This window comes from Oratosquilla oratoria, chromosome 17 (assembly GCF_046742065.1).
Source record: "Oratosquilla oratoria isolate Oo_2021 chromosome 17, ASM4674206v1, whole genome shotgun sequence".
Lineage (NCBI taxonomy): Eukaryota > Metazoa > Arthropoda > Malacostraca > Stomatopoda > Squillidae > Oratosquilla > Oratosquilla oratoria.
Window position 1 is genome coordinate 21019100 of NC_134793.1, and position 22298 is coordinate 21041397.

At 41.3% G+C, this 22298-nt stretch overlaps 1 long non-coding RNA gene across 2 annotated transcripts in view; it reads right to left on the reverse strand.

The window, feature by feature from the left end:
- The window catches only part of LOC143034494 (uncharacterized), a 360878-nt gene that overhangs the window by 250126 nt on the left and 88454 nt on the right, over positions 1 to 22298 (reverse strand). Inside the window, exon 2 of one of the 2 annotated variants that reach the window (XR_012967250.1) lies at positions 16492 to 16564. The exons of the other annotated variant lie outside the window; for it this stretch is intronic. This is a non-coding gene — a long non-coding RNA (uncharacterized LOC143034494). The remainder of the gene's footprint in view (positions 1 to 16491; positions 16565 to 22298) is intronic. 2 annotated transcript variants of the gene reach the window in all.

The following is a 22298-nucleotide window of genomic DNA, read 5'->3' on the forward strand; positions in this document are numbered from 1 at the left end:
AAGCCAGGTTAGGTTAAATTCGATTAAATTTAGTCAGGTCAGGTTAGGTTTTGATAGATTTAATACAGTGGCTCCGATTCTAAGGGAAGAATGCCAAGTCAAGGAAGGGACCCATTGTGGAAGAATTCAATTTTAGCCCATGAGATTTGGAACGTGTCAAGCAAAGCCAAGAGTTTAAACTCGGGAAATCCCTCTCTCTCCCTCTCTCTCTCTTCCTCTCTCCCTCTCCCTCTTTTTCTCTTCCTATCCCTCTGTCCCTCTCTCCCCCCTCTCCCCCCCCTCTCTCTCTCTCCCCCCTCCCTCTCTCCCTCTCCCTCTTCTTCTCTTCCTATTCCTCTGTCCCTCTCTCCTTCTCTTTATATCTCTCTGTCCCTCTCTCCATCTCTCCCCCTCTCTCTCCCCCCCCCTCCCTTTCTCTCTCTCCCTCTCTCTCCCTCACTCTTACTCACTCAGAGTTAACAAGCTGACACAATCTATCTTGAGGGAAGAAACCCACAAAAACTTAGTCAACAGATGGGCAGTGAATGTGAGCAGCTGCAGCATACTGGAAATGTGAAAATCGGTTGTCCATCTTTCTCCGTAGGTGAGGATTTCGCTTTTGTAAGCAGAGTCGGTAAAACAAACATACACTCAGACAATCTCCATGACCGTCGCGCAGAGGATTCGAACCCACTGCTCCTGGACCCAAGAGAGGCTCCACAACATCCGCCTTCTCTGATTGACGTCGGTGTTTCCTAGCGAGGAACTCTTGGCTAAAGAAGCGATCGATTTCTTGATCCAATGAAGAGGACGACAACGCTCATACCAACAACAATCATGCCAACATCGACAATACCAACAATGACAATACCAACAACGAAAATAGCAACAATGACAATACCAACAATGACAATACCAACAATGACGATAACAGCAACAATGACAATACCAACAATGACAATACAAAAATGATAATACAATGGTAATACCAACAACATTACCAACAACGACAATAGCAAGAATGACAATAGCAACAATGACAATACCAACAACGACCATACCAACAACGACAATACCAACAACAACAATACCGACACAGACCATACCAACATCGACCATACCAACAACGATAATTCCACCACCACCAATTCCACCAGAGAAAGAGAGAGAGAGAGAGAGAGAGAGAGAGAGAGAGAGAGAGAGAGAGAGAGAGAGAGAGAGAGAGAGAGAGAGAGAGAGAGAGAGAGAGAGAGAGAGGGGGGGGGGAGGGGGAGGTTTCACGTAATCAACCTTGAATCAATGGCACAATATACCGGAAGTAGGAGGACCTTTGCTATACGTGGCTTGATCTCCCTGTATTGCATTTTCTGTGATTCATAACATTAAGATCTTGATCCACGTCTAGATGAAGACATACGCCCCTCAAGGCTACCTAACTTTCGCTCTACGTGTACGGGGGCATTTGACTTCCTGAAGGGGCAGTCACACGATACATCAACAAGCACAGACTTCAAGTACTCATCCATCGTTTCTTTAAACAGACCTTCTTGAGACACCGACAAACACAGGGTCTTCAGGACTCAATCACATTTTCTTAAAGCAAGACCTTCTTCATTAAGTTGAGACGCCAACAAACACAGAGACACCAAGTACTCATCCATCGTTTCTTTAAACAGACCTTCTTAGATAAGTTGATAGACTATCAAGCACAGTCTTCAGGGGTCATTCACAGTTTCTTAAAGCGAGACCTTCTTCCTTAAGTTGGGACATCAGTAAGCAAAAAGACTTCAAGTACTCCTTCACCGTTTCTTAAAACACCAACAAGCATGAATACTTCAAGACTTGTTCACAGTGTCTTAAAACAGACCTTCTTCCTTAAGGTGAGGCATCAACAAGCAAATAGATTCCAGGAACTCGTTCACAGTTTCTTAAAACAGACCTTCGTTGATACACAAACAATCACAGGGACTTTAAGACTCGTTCACATTGTCTTAAAACAAGACCTTCTTTAAGTTGAAGCAACAAGACGCATGTAGACTTCAGGATTCTTTCACCACATCTTAAAAACAAGACCTTCTTCCTTAAGTTGAGACACTAACAAGCATGAACATTTCAGGACCCATTCATAGTTTCTTAAAACAGACTTTCCTTAAGCCGAGACACCAACAAGCACAGACTTCAGTAACCCCTTGCACACAGTGACAGACTTTATATGATTGATTCTGGCTGGGTACAGACGATTTTTTTTCTCCAACTCAGAAGACAAGGCTTACATAATTGATTCTGGCTAGGTACAGACGATTTTTTCCTAACTCAGAAGAAGATACAAGGCTTCCAGGTCTACCTCCGAGTAGAACGGCCTGGTCTCAGACACCCCCAGAGACATCTGGTCCAACTACCCCCGCCCCCCCACCAGGTTCCACACCCGGACCAGGTTTTGATCAACACCTAAAGTCCTACTCTTCCTCCCACCAGGTCCTACTCTCCTTCCCCCCAGGTCCCACTCTTCCTCCCCAGATCTAAATTGACCCCCAAGGTCCAACTCACCCCAAGGTCCAACTCACCCCAAGGTCCAACTCACCCCAAGGTCCAACTCACCCCAAGGTCCAACTCACCCCAAGGTCCAACTCACCCCAAGGTCCAACTCAGCCCTCAGGTCCAAAACAATACGAAAGTGTGCATAAATTTAAAAGAAAATCTTCTTTAAGAGAAACTTTAAATTGATACAAGCATATCGCAACACATGACGATGATACAGCAATCAGAGCAACTGTATCTCAACTCAAGACTATAATATCTCAATTAAGACTATGATATCGCAATTTAGACGATAATATCGCAAGATAAGACGACTGTATTGCCCCTTAAGACAACGTTATTACAATAAAGATGAGTGTGTTGTTGATTCAGACGATGATAATGCAATTAAGGCGAAGTTATCGTCACAGAAGACAATGATATCACCGTGGGTATTTTGAAAATCCCAGCTAGTATTTGACTATACTTTAATCTTGGCCTAACCCCAACCTAGTCCTTAACTAAACCCAGCCTTTTCCTTGCCCAACCCCGGAATAAACCCAACCTAGCCCCAGCCTAATCCCAGCTTTACCCAGCCTAATCCCAGTTTAAGCACAGCCTTGCCCCAGCATAAAACCATCCTAAGCCCAGATTAAACACAGCTTAAACCCATCCTTGCCCCAGCCTAAACCTAGCTTAAACCGAGCCTAAACCCAGATTAAACCCAGCTTAAATCCAGCCTAACTCCAGTTTAAACCCAACTTAACCCCAATCCCCAGTTTAAACCCAGCTTAAATCCAGCCTAATCCCAGCTTAAACCCAACCTGATCCCAGCATAAACACATCCTAACCACAGTTTAAACCCAGGATAAACCTATCGTAACCCCCAACATAAACCCATCCTAACTCGTCTAAACCCATCCTAGCCCAACATAAACCCAGCCTAACCCCAGTATAAACCCAGCCTAACCGCAGTATAAACCCAACCTAACCCCAGCCTAACCCCAGTCTAGCCCCAGCTTAATCCAGCATAAACCCAGCTTAAATTTAAGCTAAAACTAGACTAAACCCGTTACTTTAGCAACTTAATAATTAAAAAAAAAAATGAACAATTAAATAGGTGAACAAGTAAATAAGCAAATCTTTTGTATACAAGTTAGGATCAACTTCAGCAAAACTCGAATTACTTATCAGAAAATAAATTGAATAAAAGCTTACTCGTGCAATAAGGAAATGGAGCCATTTTGTATAAAATCTTTAAAACTTTGATTAATCCAGGGCCAGGATTCTTTTAATCAAATCAAGATTTAAAAAAAAAACCGTTATTTCAAAGGAACCAAATATTCATTGTTTACTTGCTCTCACGAATTATACATTTCTTCTTCATCTTTCCTCCTTTTTTCCCCTGTTCGAACTTACGTAAATATATATTTTTTTCTTTTCAGGAAACTCTTCTCCAATAATAATATAACCTTGAGGAACTTTCACAGCGTTATTGGTGCCTTCTACTGGCGACCTTCGTCAGGCAACTGCATTCCTTAGTGTAGTTTGTGGTCTTGTTCTTCGGTCGGTCATGACTACGGTCGTTCGGAATCAGCTTCGCACGGGTTTCCTTCTCCTCGTGTCAAACAATCGTTTCTGTTCAATTCTATTCCATTTCAACCTCTCATCGAACTACCTCATCCTCCCCATCTCCCTCCATTCTCCCTCCCGCTCCTCCCTCCCTCCCTCCTTCTCCCTCCCCCTAATTCTACCTCCCCTCTCCCTCCTCCTCTTCTCCCTCTCCCTCCCCTTCTCCCTCTCCTTCCCTCGCCCTCTCTCCCTACCTCTCCCTCTTTCTATTCCACTCCGTCTCTCACTCACTCCCTCTCCCTCTCCTTCTCCCTCTCCTTCACCCTCTCCCTTCCCTTCTCCTTCTCCTTCTCTCACTCTCTCTCCCCACCTCTTCCTCTTTCTATTCCACTACCTTTTCCACTCCCTCCCTCTCCCTCTATGTCTCGCTCTTTTTAGCTCTTACTCTCTGTCTCCGCCTCTGCCACTTTCTCTCACTCTCACTCTCACTCTCACTTCCACTCTCACTTTCACTCTCACTCTCGCTCTCGATCTCATTCTTGATCTTATGCTTTCTCGCGTTCTCGATCTCAATTCATTAAAAGCTTGACTTCCCTTGGTCACTCACATCAACCCAACACACAGATTACATCACCACGGTACAGCTGTGGTCAAAAGACAAGAAGCTTACGCCAGGAGACGCTGAATAATAACATAATTGGCCAACTTTGCCTGTATTCTAATTCGTGTCTTCTTCACCCACCTTTTCCAATCTCTCACAATGTCTCAACACACACACACACACACACACACACACACACACACACACACACACACACACACACACACGCACTATATATATATATATATATATATATATATATATATATATATATATATATATATATATATTACAGGTGAAAAATGTAATCACACATTTGTCAATAACGTAGAAACCACTGTTGGAGTAGAAAAGACTGGTTTGCAATTGAAATATATAGATTCCCCGTTTCCAGTCTTTTCTACTCCAACAGTGGTTTCTACGTTATATATATATATATATATATATATATATATATATATATATATATATATATATATATATATATATATATATACATATACATATACATACATATACCAAGGCTGTTTCCCCCTTCCAAGGGAGGTAGCCAAAAAGGGAAAGGCATAAAAACACTCCCACCCATTTCATCCCTAAATACACTCCACCCCCCCCCACCCTCCCTCTCATCTGAGCACCTCCTGGATGACGGGTCATCCCTGCACCCTGCCCACCGCAGGTGTGTGTGTGTGTGTGTGTGTGTGTGTGTGTGTGTGTGTGTGTGTGTGTGTGTGTGTGTGTGTGTGTGTTTTCTTTCTCACCATACACCAGGTAGGGCTTATCGCCCTCTTATCAGTGATGGCTCACGAAGTTTCTCCTCAAGGTTTTATATCAACAGCTCCTCTCTCTCTCTCCACTTCCTCCACGGTTCTCCCCTTCTTGACTCTATGGTTAGTCTGACACCGTCTCCCTGGGTCTTCCTGTTGCTCGCCTTTCCTCCTGGATACATGCTATCATTAAATGCTATTATTACATTGCGACACTGCTTCCGACCCTGGGCAGTGGACAGGATGCAGGGATGACCCGTCATCCAGGAGGTGCCGAGGTGAGAGGGAGGGAGGAGAGTGGAGGGGAGTGGAATATGTAGGGGGTGGAATGGGTGGGAGTGGTTTCTGTGCCTTTTTCATCTTGGCTACCCCCCGTGTAAGGGGGAAAAAGCCTTTGGTATATGTATGTGTTGTTCATTCATCCTCATGACGTGGCCAAACCATCTTAATTGGCTTCTTTCTACGTATTCTGATATAAACTCTATTTCCGGGTTTCTTCTCATTTCGTCATTTCTTATTTTGTCACATTTTGTTACGTCTTTTGTTATCTGCGGTACTCTCGTCTCTGGTGATTGTATATTGGTCCTCAGCCTTTCTGTTAATGTCCATGTTTCTAGCCCATACCTTAAAACTGGTCTTAACATTGTTTTGTAGATTGGTGTTTTAACCTGCCTGGGTACAATTTTCACTCTCATCAACGGATAGAGTGTTCTTACGTTATTTGTAGAGCACCGTATTCTATTTAATATTTCTTTTCCAATTGGACATTTTTCATCTATCTTCACCCGAAGGTGTTTGAGGTCTTCAACTAAATTCAATTTTTCACCTTCAATCCATACTTCTGTCTCTTCTTTTTGCCTTCCTACCACCATTACTTCTGTTTCATTTGTATTTATTTTCTTTTTCGCTCTTTCTAATGTATTGTTCCAAAAAGTTAATATATCTATATTATATATACATATACATATATATATATACATATATATATATATATATATATATATATATATATATATGTATATATATATATATATATATATGTATATGTACTGTATGTATATGTATATATATGTACAGTATATATATGTATATATATGTATATATGTATACATGTATATGCATACATGTATACATGTATATATATATATATATATATATATATATATATGTAGATGAAGACTATAACAACAACAATGGCAATAATAACAGCAGAAGTAAAACACCATAAAAAACCGCAGTGTCATTATCAAACCTTTACCTGAAACAAACTCCAAACTCACATAGCAGGAAGTGAGAAAAATAAATGAAAAGATGTGTAAATATTATATTTGTTATTTACATTATTATAATTTTTATTTATTAGTTTATTATTATGATTTTTTCGCATCCGACCTAGATATGGACCAAAAGGTCTCCTGTCGGCATGCTCCGCCTTTGTAATCATTTGTAATCCTTTGCAAGATAAAATGAGACAAAAACTATCCCATCCTTTTTCGACGAGAAGGAAAAATGTCACAGAATATATGTATACCATAAAAACAAATAGTTAAATATATAAATGAATAAATTCGACAAATTAAAAAAAAACAGTAAAAAAAGAAATAGATAAAGAAAATCGTACGGAAGATTTGGAGAAGATACTATGGAATGTTGTGTATCTATCACGCGAATACAAAGAACAAGAGTCAAGTACACGTTGCGGTCAGGACAGACATCTCCGTGATGTCCCCCAAGGCAAGACCGAAAAGGTTGCCCGGTCAAAGATTTCAGCTGTTTCCTCTTCCTCTTCCGTCTAGTCTTCCAAACGGTGAGTAACACTAAATAAACCAAAACCACAAATTGAAAACTTGTAACGATTCATCAAACATAAAAAAATGAGGAAGTTAATGCGTAAAAAATAAGTTAATAAATTATTCCTAAAAGTGTCCGACAGAATCTTAAGAAGCACTTGAAGGACATGGTTGCCAAATGACCAAAAATAATCAAAACTGTTATCAAAGCAATTCTAAAATCAACATATTTGAGATAGATTGCACAAAATACACTCGGGTTGATAAATAAACTTATTCACGGTCATTATGTTCACCAGTTCTTCATATTCAGGAAATCAACAGTTACAGTGGTTGGGCGAATGTGGCATCTCAACTGCGCATATAAATACACGCACTGTTTGACCCTAACTATGCACTCACTCACACCCTTTGGGACATTTCACCACTCCTCTCCTCGACTAAGGTGGGTAGTACAAACGTCTTTTAATCTTTAGTAAATCTGTACTATTCCAGACATCAAAATCTTGCCTATACTATATCAAACTATGCAAACATATTTACTGTTATTGACTATTCAGTATATTTCTATACACAGTAGTTACCTCATTGGCAATGCGTTTTCCTGTATACAAAACTTGTATCAATACAAAAACGAAATATGTATTTGTATGGTTCTTTTATGCACTGGGCCAGGTTTTATTGTTATACAGTATCATAGGTTGAATGGACATTATACATCCATGACAATGGGGGACAAAAGAAAGGAGGTTAGATATAGTACAGTTTAAAGTTTCAAGAACCACTTGGAAAAACGTACAATTAACAAAATTCTTTTCATTTCAGCTAACTGGTTATTTTGTTTGTTTTGTTTTAATCTGGTCCCTCGTATGTTTGATTGCGGTTTTCTATCCTATATTTTTTGGAACAACGTCAGCATTAACTCCCTTTGATACCTAATGAATGCTACATGGCTATATGAAACCAAATGTCCTTCAGAACAAAACGAACAGGCACCACTTGACAGGAATAGGGTTAATCAAGATATTTTTTCTGTTGTTGTTGATGTTGCTGTTCTTTAACTTTTGGGACAGGTGACGTACCCTTTCTCAAAGTCCCCTGGTCCAGCTTCCAGGTCTAAATCCCCGTCCCTATTCCCGTCTAACTTGGCAACAAGTTGTCGAGATCGGATCCACATGGAACTCCCTTCGAGTGACCTTCTGGAAGTCTAGCTCAAAATTCCCCGTTTTCTTTCCACAGGAATTTAGGCGTTCAGGATGGCTGGACTTCGCAACCTCGTGCTGATGACCCTCTTCGTCCTGACGCTTCTGGTGGTGGTGCAGGAGACCTCTGCCGTTCCTGTCTTCTGCCCCAACTGCACGGGGAGAAGGAGAGAAAAGGGAATCACGACCCCTCCCAAAAGCAGACTGCGCACTGGTTTCAATCCCCTCGCGACCAGTGGCTTTTCTTTCGCTAATGGAGTCCCCGGACCTTTTGCCTTCCTCTGATACATCCGTATCAGTCACTGGGAAGTTGGTTCATTTATGGGCCGCCCCACCTGACCCAACCCAGAGGCTCCACCGAAGAAAAATCCGTTAAGGATTGTCTTCAAACGACGTCCAAATTCCTGTCGAGTCTTCAGTGATGATTTTTGAGATTTCTCGAAGTTCTCCTGATGGTTTTGATTCTAGTCCCAGAAACCCCCATTTCCCGAGAAGAATCTTTTTAAGAGATTGTCTCGGTTTGGCAATAATTACGAAAAGACTTTGTTGGTCTTTACCAGTATTGCCCGTGTCTAAGAGTGAAGTGTATTTATTATGAATGAAGGCTGTTCTACTTCGGGTTCTTTATATAATAAGTATCTAATAAATGTTGACCGGTCATTTGTATTTTGTTTCACAGAAATACCACGGGAATTGTTGAAGTACTATCATACCTTTACACATGAATATTATGACACCTTTATGTCTTGATCGACAGAAACAAAATATGGCATATGCAACATTACTAACTAGAGCAAGACTTGTATTCACACGAAATAGCTGACCAAAGTTTACATATTCATACATGAGGAAGGTGGAAAAAGAAGTCACGGGTCTAGCTTTGAGTTGCGAATTTATTCCTTACCGGTTTCGCTCTACGCTTCTTCCTCTGAAGACGCATAGAGCGAGACCGGTCAGGAATAAGTTTTCAGCATACAGTGACATTTCAGCATACAGTGATATCAGAAGAACCACACACACACACACACACACACACACACACACACACACACACACACACACACACACACACACACACACACACACACACACACACACATATACGCGTTCTCGTAACTTTATGTGTCTCATCGAACCACGGAAGAAGCACAGAATAATCCCTCAAGCCCGGTGACACCACTTGATATACTTCATTCTGGCAAGCGCTAGCCGGTTTTATTTTGTTTCAGGTGGGCTTCACCTTAACAAGGCATTGAGGTCTAGCTTGTGTGACCAACTGGAATGCTGTAACTCTTATCGCAGAAGAATCTCGATCAGTTTGGTACTTAAGTGCACTCTACCCGAGGTATCCAGTCCATAAGTAATGCATAAGGAGCATACGACAAAAAGCAATTAGCTGCGACCAAACCCGTTACCTTTCCCTTGCGTTGCCTAATTGCTCGGGTGAGTAGCAATCACTGGAGGCTATCGGAATCAAACCTGGGCCCTCACGTAGTGCGAAGTGGGATCGTAGACAATGAGTCAACAGTACCACATAAGTACGAGTCCATAATTCACCAAGCTGTGATGAAAGGGTGTTCGGGTGTCCCGTCCCATATAAAAAAGAGACTCTACATAACATACCCGGGATCTTCTCTAAAGGCGTCTCACGTGTTAGCAATTTGTTTGAACGAACCTTGAGATCCCACGAAGCCTGAAACTCTTAGGAACAGTGTACACCTAGAAATAGTATACAATAGATCCTAAGATTCAGTTCTTGATAAATGCATCTGGAATCTCCCTTTACCTGTGCGATATTAAGTGAAATCCCCTCTTACAGAACATGCAACCCCCACATAACAGAGGGGACGCCACGTATATGAATGAAAGTCATTCGCCGATCAGAATAGAAAAAAAAAATGGCACCCGATACTGACAAGGCTGGATGAGGTTGACAATGAACCTGTCGCCAACGAACGGGGTGCCACGGAGTTGAAGAAAATCGTCTGGCGCCAGGTGGAACAAAAGAGGGAGTCACCCGGAACGGAAGGGGGCTATCGAATGGTAGGGGGAACATCACATAAAGGGTGCCTTTTAGTGCTCATTTGCAAATTGGTGCCATACGAATTGGCATTTTATGGAGATGAACACTCCGGACCAGACCTGCTAAGCCCATCATCGCGGACCAACGTAACTTAGAGACAATGCCCCATCCATTTGGATTTCTCTACTCCCGGCGCTTAATGTGTTCTTTATGGGTATATCACGATACAAAGAAGATTATTTTTTATTTTTCTTTCTTGTGAAAAACGGTTCTGTGAGGAACTAGGAAGTGGCGCGTTGTTTGAGGAAAAAGAACAATATGCCCCAACGCTGGCATGGAGTGGGAGACACGCGTCCCATATGAATTTATGATGCTTATGGGGTATCGTTGATGCCACCGGCTCAACCCGGTTGACCTTGGGTTCTCAACCACGCGCACGAAGGAGGCCACCAGCACACACCTTCCTTCTCCTGCAGTATGGATGCTCATGCAACGGAGATAGATACGCAGTATCCGATCTCCTCATGATGAAGGGATTGCCCAGAGGAGATACAACAACGAAGGTAAGCTTTCTGATTTGTTTTTCTCATGAAGTTTGACGGGGATGATGGATATGTTTACCAACTTTGCTAAGTTGTACCCACACAGACAAGCCCCTCCCCCCCCATTCCCCCCCCCTCCGGGGTATGTCTGGGTGAAAGCAAACCACACTTGCTTAGAAGGGAACAGATCCTTAGCTTTCTAGGTTTCTCTAAAACTCTCCTCCTAAGTAGGGGGTAACCACGAGAAGTGTGGCAGGTTACAACTACAATGTCTGGGTGAGGGTGGTCTAGTCCTGCGTGGCAGAAGGGAACCCTCAGTCCTCCTTGGGTCCTTCTTAAGGTAACTTACCCAAGTGGGGGTTGCCCGCAACGAGACCAACCAACCAACCAACCAAACAACCACCAGCCAACCAACCAACTAACCAACTAACCATCCATCCAGCCAGCCAACCAACTAGCCAGCCAACTAACCAGCCAACCAACTAACCATCCATCCAACCAACCAATAACTAGCCAGCCAACCAACCAACTAGCCAACTAACCATCCATCCAGCCAGCCAACCAACCAGCCAGCCAACTAACCAGCCAGCCAACCAACCAACTAGCCAACTAACCATCCATCCAGCAAGCCAACCAACCAGCCAGCCAACTAACCAACCAGTCAACCAACCAACTAGCCAACTAACCATCCATCCAGCATGACAACCAACCAGCCAACCAACCAACCAACTAGCCAACTAACCATCCAGCAAGCCAACCAACAACCAACCAACCACCAACCAGGCAACCAACTAGACAGCCAACAACAAGCCAACCATCAAGCCAGCCAACCAACCAACCAACCAATCAGTCAACCAACAACCATCCAACTAACCAACCAACCAACCAGCCAACCAGCCAACTAACCAGCCAACCATCAAGCCAACCAACTAACCAACCAATCAACCAACTAACAAACTAGTCAACTAACAAACCAACTTGTCAACTAACAAACCAGCCAACCAACCAGCAAGGCAATAACCAGCCAACAAACTAGGCAGCCAGCCAACAACCAGCCAACCAACCAATAACCAAACAACCAGACAACCAACCAATCAATCCACCAGCCAACCAACCAGCCAACCAACCAACCAACCAACCAACCAACCAACCAACCAACCAACCAACCAACCAACCAACCTGTCGCCCTACTGACCGACCGAGCGATCGACCCACCTACTTACCTATTTACCTACTTACCTAGACTACCCATACCAAGCTAAACCAAAATCAAGCCAGTTAATAAAGTCGGTTAACCAAGCCAGCTAACCAAGTCTGTTAACCAAGCCAACAAATCAAGCCAGACAACAAAGCCAGTCAATCAAGACAGTTAATCAAGACAGTTAATCAAGTCAGTTAACCAAAACGGCCAACCAAGCCGGGCAACCAAACCGGCCAACCAAGCCGGCCAACCAAACCGGCCAACCAAACCGGCCAACCAAGCCGGCCAACCAAACCGGCCAACCAAGCCGGCCAACCAAGCCGGCCAACCAAACCGGCCAACCAAACCGGTCAACCAAACCGGCCAACCAAACCGGCCAACCAAACCGGCCAACCAAACCGGCCAACCAAACCGGCCAACCAAACCGGCCAACCAAACCGGCCAACCAAACCGGCCAACCAAACCGGCCAACCAAACCGGCCAACCAAACCGGCCAACCAAACCGGCCAACCAAATCGGCCAACCAAACCGGCCAACCAAACCGGCCAACCAAACCGGCCAACCAAACCGGCCAACCAAACCGGCCAACCAAACCGGCCAACCAAACCGGCCAACCAAACCGACCAACCAAACCGGTCAACCAAACCGGCTAACCAAGTCGGCCAACCAAACCGGCCAACCAAACCGGCCAACCAAACCGGCCAACCAAACCGACCAACCAAACCGGTCAACCAAACCGGCTAACCAAGTCGGCCAACCAAACCGGCCAACCAAACCGGCCAACCAAACCGTCCAACCAAACCGGTCAACCAAAAACGGCTAACCAAACCGGCTAACTAAACCGGCCAACCAAACCGGTCAACCAAACCAGCTAATCAACTAACCAAACCAAGCAACCAAACCAGCAAACAAACAAACACAAACAAATGCCCTGACCTATTTCACATGATGATCTTCTCAGAGATCCTCCCCCTAATCCATCCTTATGTGACCTAACTTGACCCCTGACCTTTCGAAGCGGCCAGTCACGTCTGCCCTCGAATTCTTTCTGCACTGATGATAAGGCTTCGGAACTCTTGACATTCGAACGACCTCTACTGACCAATACAATTTTCCTTTCTTTCTTAGAAGCCGTAAATCTTTTGTCAGTATTAAACGTTGGCCAAATCTGTTGCTGAAAAAAAAGCTGTAGGAACCACAAAGAAGCTGATCTGGAAAAAAAGCTCGTACAGTTTCCAAGCACAACACGTCATGAAAAAGGTTTCATGGTTTGAATCGATCTAAAAATACTTAAAGAAAACACCAACCGTAACAGTTTACCTTACGCTCTGCCAGATGTATAATATCGTGTTTGTGGAGTTCCCACGGGTGGGCTGTCCAATACTCATTAAATTACATTAAGGTTCACCAAACCAAAATGTACTTGCACATTTAAAAAAGGTTTAAATATAACCCACTATCGGAGAAACAAAGCAAAAGAAATAGACAATCTATATATTTCGACCACAACTCTGGTCCTCTTATATAAAGGCTTCTATAAAACTTCTGTCACACATCCACCAAATCTGTACGTCACCACTAAAACATGTATGCTTGTCTTTTATCTCATTTTTAACTCTTCATCTATGTCAAAAAGTGGAATGTTGTTTATTTCCTTAACTCCGGAAGGGGTATGGATCCAAAATTGAATAAAATCACCTGACGACAGCCAGAAAGTATAAGAACGATTCCCGCTGACCACGGTAATGTAAAGTCAATGGCCGTTTGACTTAGAACATAACATAAGAACATAAGAATGGAGGAGACTGCAAGAGACCATAAGGCCTACACTAGGCAGTTCCATGTCTATCACCACCTGTCATCCCCATCCATAAAGTTGTCTAACCGTTTCTTAAAACAACTGATGGTTTCAGCGCTCATTACATAGTTACGTCTATTCCATTCGTTGACCACCCTATTAGTAAACCAATTCTTGCCCATTTCCTTCTTAAATCTAAATTTGTCCAGTTTAAATCCATTACTGCGAGTCCTGCCTGTTGTTTTAGTATGATGACCTTGTTTGCGTCACCCTTGTTAAAGCCTTTGGTCCACTTGAACACCTCTATTAGATCACCCCGCACTCTTTATTTTCCTGTTTTCATGCACCATCTATTCATTTTCATTTCACGCAACGAAGGCAATCCTCGTCTTGTCTCCAGTTCCACATTTATTTGACAATGAAATCTTATCTAGATAAGGGAAACACGTTCCTGAACGGCGTTTCATAACCTGGGGTACTGACATAAATTCTAGGGGGTGCTGGGGAACGATGTATACATACATACACTTTCCCTCATTCTTCTAGTAATAAGATATTAGTTAGGGGATGCTGGACTACTTAGATCCGACTACTACAGGGGGTACTAGAGTCTTAGAAATGTTGAAAAACGTTGTTCTAGATGTTCTTTTATTGGTCATCATTTTGCTCTTTTCCTGCATTATCTAGATCTAGACCATTTCCTTTTCCACATCCTAAGTGCTCCTAATTTATTACGCTACTGTTTTAGTTTTTTATTCAATTTGCATGGAGGCAGTTGCAGGGCATAATAAAATGTTTATGCCAGTTACATTCCTTAGGGTCAGTACAACATATTATTATTTTGTAATGAAATTAATCTCCAATTGGTTAATTCCTTCACTACTGCGTCATTCTGTCCTTTGCCTATTAAACAGTATTTCCATAGTATACCATTCATTGTCATATAATTTCAAGCTTTATGTAAAAAAAATGTGCAGGAAAAAAAAGCCAAGAAAACCCACTGAAGATTTGTCCACTCGCTGCGACAACTCGTCACACCAGCAGATGACGTCGAGTGGGGGACCAACCAGACACATTGCCACGTTCCCTTTTTCTGCCGTTTATATATATATTAACCAGCTTGACTTCAAACACTATTCCTCTGAAGAAGCCACTCAGGCGAAACTAGTCAGGAATAAAAGTATTTCCCTCAGCCCGTGTTCCCTTTACCTCCTATCCACACCACTGAAGATTGTCAGAATCTTGGAGTGAATCTGCTTAACGCCCCAAGGATGATCTCATTGCGCGTGGCCTGAAAGCAGACGCGAACGGACACCAGCTAATGTTGTCCAAGGTCACCAACATACGAGTATCCCCAGCACAGCGTTATGACTCTTGTTTACAAACAACCTGGTCCACTGCGCCACTCAAGACCAAAACACTAACGAACGACAGCGATGCTTCGGGAATGTGGACGAGGTCGTAGTCATGACTCACTTGAACGATCCACTTCGCAACCGGGAGGTCAAGTTCGCACCCAAAGACGAAGGTGTTCGTAGGATCTAGGCCAGGGGGTGGGCAAGCTTTTTAAGTATGTGGGCCAAACCAGGCAAATCTTTGATACTAAACTTTCTTGCGTGCCAACGAAATCAAATCGTGGGCCCCAGGTCGCCGCCCAACGCATCATGTGGTTACCAAAGGTCATACAAAAGAAATTGGAAACTTATTAGTTTTTTGTTTTAAAGTGAGCTCTGGGTTTCGCGTGCCGGCGAAAAGTCGTTAGCGTGCCGGCAAATTCGGCACGCGTGCCAAGGGTTGCCCACCCCTGTTGAAGGTCGTCTTTAGTCATCAAAACATACGACAGGAGCCAAGATTCTAGGATATCGTGGACGTGTTAGAACTCAAGAACGACAAAAGCCTTGAAGACAGACATGACAAAAATCTTCAGGATCGACCTCCAGGTGCCCAAGAAACAAATGGTAGTAAAATTAATCTCCTGGGTATAAGGCAGCAGGAGGAGACTATGTTCTATAAGGGTCAAAACTGCTTAAGTTAGCCACGTCTTGCATGGGACAAATGGGCCGGGGGGCGAAATGTACTTTGTTTCATCGCTTATGAGAAATGTGAAATTCTCTAAGATGGAAATGACATCAGCCAATCAGCTGGAGCTGTTACTATACAAGTGAATTTTCTTTTCTAGGAGATCCAGAACAAAGAGGAAAACAATTTTTTTCCCTTGAGAAGACCAGAAGACAAGGAGGCTAACCCACCAAAAAAAAAAAAAAAAAAAAAAAAAAAAAAAAAAAAAAAAAAAAAAAAAAAAAAAAAAAAAAAAAAAAAAAAAAAAAAAAAGAGAGAGAGAGAGAGAGAGAGAGAGAGAGAGAGAGAGAGAGAGAGAGAGAGAGAGAGAGAGAGAGAGAGAGAGAGAGAGAGAGAGAGAGATCCTATTGCTACCCCCCAAAAAAAATGAAGAGATCCTATTGACCCTCTCTCTCTAAAAAAAAAAAAAAAAAAGTGTACCTTAAGATGTTTTTCAAAACACATCACTGGCAGGCAGGCCCAGTACTCAGGGCACAGGTGATGCCTGCGGGACCTAGAGGAAAAAACAGATCCAATGAGTTCCATGACCCAAAACTTGGTACACTTACTCAAGACAATACATGTTCTCAAACGTAATATATATATATATATATATATATATATATATATATATATATATATATATACATATATATATATATATATATATATATATTAATAATAAAACAAATAAAATAAAAACAATAAGTAAATAAACAAAAAGGAAATGCAAACTCAAAAGACTAAAAACTCTAAAGGCATTATGCTATAGTTATCTCTCTTCTTCTTGGATATATTATTACTACTACACCTTTATCAGTTCTTTTATTAAAGGAAAGGTAATGTGGCCTTATCATGACATAATATTTTCATACATCATATACATTGAGAGAGAGAGAGAGAGAGAGAGAGAGAGAGAGAGAGAGAGAGAGAGAGAGAGAGAGAGAGAGAGAGAGAGAGAGAGAGAGAGAGAGAGAGAGAGAGAGAGAGAGAGAGAGAGAGAGAGAGAGAGAGAGAGAGAGAGAGCGAGAGAGAGCGAGAGAGAGAGAGAGAGAAAACAATTTCTTGGTAGGGTACAACTTTAGAATTGCAACTCTGTCTTCCACTGGTGTTGACGCTTGCGTAGAACACACACACACACACACACACACACACACACACACACACACACACACACACACACACACACACACACACACACACACACACACACACACACACACACACACACACACACACACACTAGAAAATCAAACAATCAACGAACCATATAAATGAATAAATGATTATATAGATAAATGAATAAATAAATAAACAAGTAAATAAACAAATAATTAAATATAGAACTAAATAAATATATAAATAAATAGACAAATAAACAAGTAAACAAATAAATAGATCAATAAATAGATAAATTAACAAATATATAAATAGATAAATACATGAAAATAAATATATATATATATATATATAAATAGATGAAAAACAAATAGATTAATATAAGAACAAATAAGTAATTAAATACAAATAAAGTGAGAACTAAATAGAAATACTATAAAACAAAACAAATTCAAATACAACAGAACCAAAACAAATAAATGAAAAATAAAAACATATTACCATAATGGCTGACATAGACAATATCAGCACCTCCACTCCGCAATTGCACTTGAAAATAAACTATTCTGTCCGTGGTCTTTAACTAGTACCTCCTTGAATCTTAAACTACAATATAACTTCTTCACCACGCGAATAACTGCTTCGTTTAAAAGTATTTCACCAATTATATTACACAAGAAAACATCCCTCAATTTATATCAAATGCTGAGGAACGGCAAAAAAAAGAAGTAATAATAGTAATACTTACAGAGTAATACACAGAGGCAACCTATTATTCTTACCCTCTTCCCCCTCCATCTACTTGTATATATGCGTACATATAAACATGATAAATACACGCGTATTTACATGCATACATACATGCTTGTATGCATGCAAACATGCATGCATACATGCATTCAAATATGCATTCAAGGACGCATGCTTGCGTTTAAACGTGCATGCATGCATTCAGACGTGCATGCATGCATGCATACATACATGCATACGTACATGCTTATACACATACATGCATACATACATATGTAAGAGGCTGGTAGAAAAGAGGGTAGAAAGAGGGGTAGAAGACGGGCTGTTACATTTCATAGGTAGGTTGTTTGTAAATAACAGCCCCAGCGAACTGTCTGAGTCCGCTTTTCCCCTCTGTGTAGGTAATAAATATTGTTTGTAGATAACAGCCTGAGAGCTCGAGTGTATATTTGCATGTTACGGAGATGATATTCCTTTGTAACTTAAGTGAGAATTATGCAGAGATTCGAGATTATTCTAAGTAAACAATATTGCCGTAAAGGCTTGAAACAAAAAATCTGATTGGTGAAAGGGTGTATGAGAAACTTCAATTGGTTCACGAATGTAAGACCAAGCCCTTTAGGGAGGATCTTAAATATAGAGTTGGAGACTAAGGAAACCACTACGTCAGTACAAAGATCACGTAGGATCTTGTATATGTGCTCTTAGGGGATTCCTTGCAAGAACTTCGAAGTGCGCTGTGTATTTGAATTAACAAAAGAAAGATACTGAAGAATCTTGGAGTCTGATTCTCCTAGACAGAAGATAACAACAGGAGGAAGCGAGTAGCACGCAACTAAAGAAGACTAGACCTAAAGAATTTAGTGTGACCATACGTGCTTACACATGTGAAGAGAATTGGCACAGCCAAGCATTCATCGCACGCAACGTCTCCGAAGAAACAAAACAGAATAATACGACAGCAATGAAGCAAAGAAAACGGAACTCCTCGGGGGTTCCAAGCGGCATACGGGACCATGTGGTGCACGCAACTCCCCATGTTGGTACGAGGACGAGCTCATGAAGGAAAGGGACGACTACAAGGACAAAGATGACGTGTTGCTGAGGTTCGCGCCCGTACATGTTGAGGGACGACTATAAGTTGAAGAAAGGAGTCGATTTTTTCAACAGAGAAAGTAGAAATTCACATGTACTATAATTATAGTTAGGATGGACATGAAATTTCTCTGTCATGAAGTTATTACCTCGCAGTCAAATGTCCCAAAGTTTTCGGGTGTTGGTGGATTCACTGACATGGATGATCCGCTGATAGTGAGAAAAATGTACTAGATGAGAGAAAAAGGATAGAAAATTTAAAACAAGATGTAGAACCTGATAAGGGTAGGGGTGGGCTTATAACAAATTTCTAGCAAACGGAAAATATTAACACATGAAAATTTCAAGAAATCATTCATTAAAAAATTTAAATCAAAGTGTGATCAGGATCCTATCAAGTCTTTGGTTAAATGATAAAGACAACAAAAACAAATTAAATACGGAATATTTGGCAAAAATACACAGATGGTCTAAGGACATGATTTCTATGTAGAGGGAATCAGATTGGATAGAAACTGGATCTAGTGACGCGTTAAAAGTTTCTGAGGCTCTTAAGTTAATAGCTTTTGCACTATTGGTGTACAACGGTGGCGAGATGACCGTAGAGGAGCTATGCAGGGACCTTAAAGAAACAGTGGACTTAGAGGAGACAGATCATCTTTTACAAGGTTATCAAGAAAGTAAAACAATTAGTCCATATATCATGACATTAGGAATACAACAATGAAAAACTAGGAACTCTAGGAGTAATTACAGAAACAGAGGATCCGAACTTGGTGCTAGAAGCACTTCAAGGAATGCTAGACTTCAGTGCCATAATTGTAGGAAATTGGGACATACAGCATGAGATTACTTGAGGAACTACAAATATGAGGGTCATGATGAGTATAATTGTAGAGACACACCTTTCTGTATCACAATAGAGTAGAACATAGAACACAGGATTGAAAAGGAATGCCAAATTTTCGTCTTCACCCGGAAACAGGAGGAAAACCCTCAAACACAATAAAACAACACTACAGAGCTAATCCTAGAGCGATAAATAGACATTATAGTGTATTAGGCAGTGATGAAAAGGAAAACAACGCAAGATATTTTTATTTTATTTACTTTAACAATTGGAAGGACTTCTGTAGGATCCAGTATTGTGGATAAAGTATCCAATAGACCTATTCAAATATTTATTGAAACGGGACTTGTAGTGTTATAATCAGTATAGTGTTTAACAAGTTAAAACCAGGAGTGAAAAATTTGGAACCAACCCATTACTCATTGCAAGAAGTAACAGGAAGTCAGTTAAAACATTAGGTAAGACTAAGTTAGATGTTATTTTGTATAAAAATGAGCGCTTTCGGTTATATTTGTAGAATCTGTCTTTCCATGAGATTTATTGATAGGATTTGCAATAAAGAGAAAAGAGGACATACTCATATGTCCGGCTGAGTTGGGGATCCTAATGAAACCACAGTTGGTCCCATTTTTAAACCGACAAGATTTGGAACCAGTATCTGTGATGGGAGAACCTATTGATATAGATGGCGAAGATAACAATGCTAGATTGGATAGTAGCGGGACAGAGCGGTCTATTCAAGAAGAGGTAACACAACAGGAAGAAAGTGAGCACAAGTCTGGTGTTCGGGAAATACCAGAATTTAATCTGAGTTTATCCACTCCAAAAGAGGCTTTGCTAATTTCGAAGGCGGCGTAATATAGTCGACATTATTGCACTATTGAGCAATTAACAGAGTGGAAGTGGAGTTGAAAGGAGTCACTGTAGATTCCGAAATTTTAACCATCCCAGAATCAATTAGGATAAAAAGTTTGAAACTGGACTCGGGAATTGATAAAACACACAATACAAGGTAGAAATATTAGTGATTAGTACCTTGAACAAAGTCTTTATTGAAGGTACTAATCACTAATATTTCTACCTTGTTCTTGTGTGTTTTATAAATTCCCGAGTTCAATTTCAAACCATTTAACCTAATTGATTCTGGGATGGAAATTTATTATAAGCCTACCCCTACCCTTCTCATGATCCACAATTTATTTAAAGATTTCTGTCCTTTTTCTCTCCTCTAGTACATTTTTGTCACTACCAGCGTATCAACCATGTCAATGAATCCATCCACCTCCACTGCACTCTCCTCCCCCGAAAACTTTGGGACATTTGACTGCGAGGTAATATCCTCGTGACGGAGAACTTTCATGGCCATCCTAACTATAATTATAATACATGTAAATTTCTATCTTCTCCGTTGAAAAAATCGACTCCTTTGTTCAACTTGTAGTCGTCCCTCAACATATACGGGCGCAAACCTCAGCAACACATCACCTTTGTCCTTGTAGTCGTCCCTCTCCTTCACTAGCTCGTCCTCGTACCAGCGTGGAGATTTGCGTGCACCACATGATCCCGTATGCATATACATACCAACGTACCGTATAAACATATACTACATATTAATATACATACGTTTACACATACCAGTATACTGATAAATTAATATGCTAACGTGTCTATACTCCCATGTGTCCTATTCTAGTCTAGTCCCCACTGCGTGTTCGCAAATGTTCAACCTGATGACCTCTATTCTTCAGACACAGCTGACCAATGGGTTCGATATCGTTACGAAACATTTCAGAGAGTGAACACATTCTTATGGAACACACTTTATCTTCTTTTATTTTCTTAAAGGAAAAGATAAATCATTCTCCACGTTTGGTAAATCACGGTTACTTAAGAAAAAAGAAAACATGACTATGTACTCTGTCTACACACAAATGTCTGGACGATGTCAATCTTACATACATAGTCACCACCCAGCAAGGGAAGGTGACCACTTCCTTATTTCTATTTGGGAAAATGTAATGCGGGATCCCTGCTCTTAAGGAGGACGAGGAAGGGAATTCTCTCATTTTTATTCACTACATTAGATGGAGGAGCCATAAGGTTCCGTTCCTCCCGATATCTTGTATGTTTGTATGTTTGTTTATGGTATTGAAGTCTGTATTTTAGTTGTTGCCTTCTCACAAGCATACGCACACACACACACACACACACACACACACACACACACACACACACACACACACACACACACACACACACACACACACACACACGTTCACTCACCCTATCTGTCTGTATCTATCTGCATATCTATCTATATCTGTATTTTTATACCTTCGATTTGGAGAACTCTCAAAATATAACCAAGAACTATTTCCCAGCTTCCATTACTGGCAATACAAGAAAAAAAAAAATCCTCCAGTTTCATCCGTGC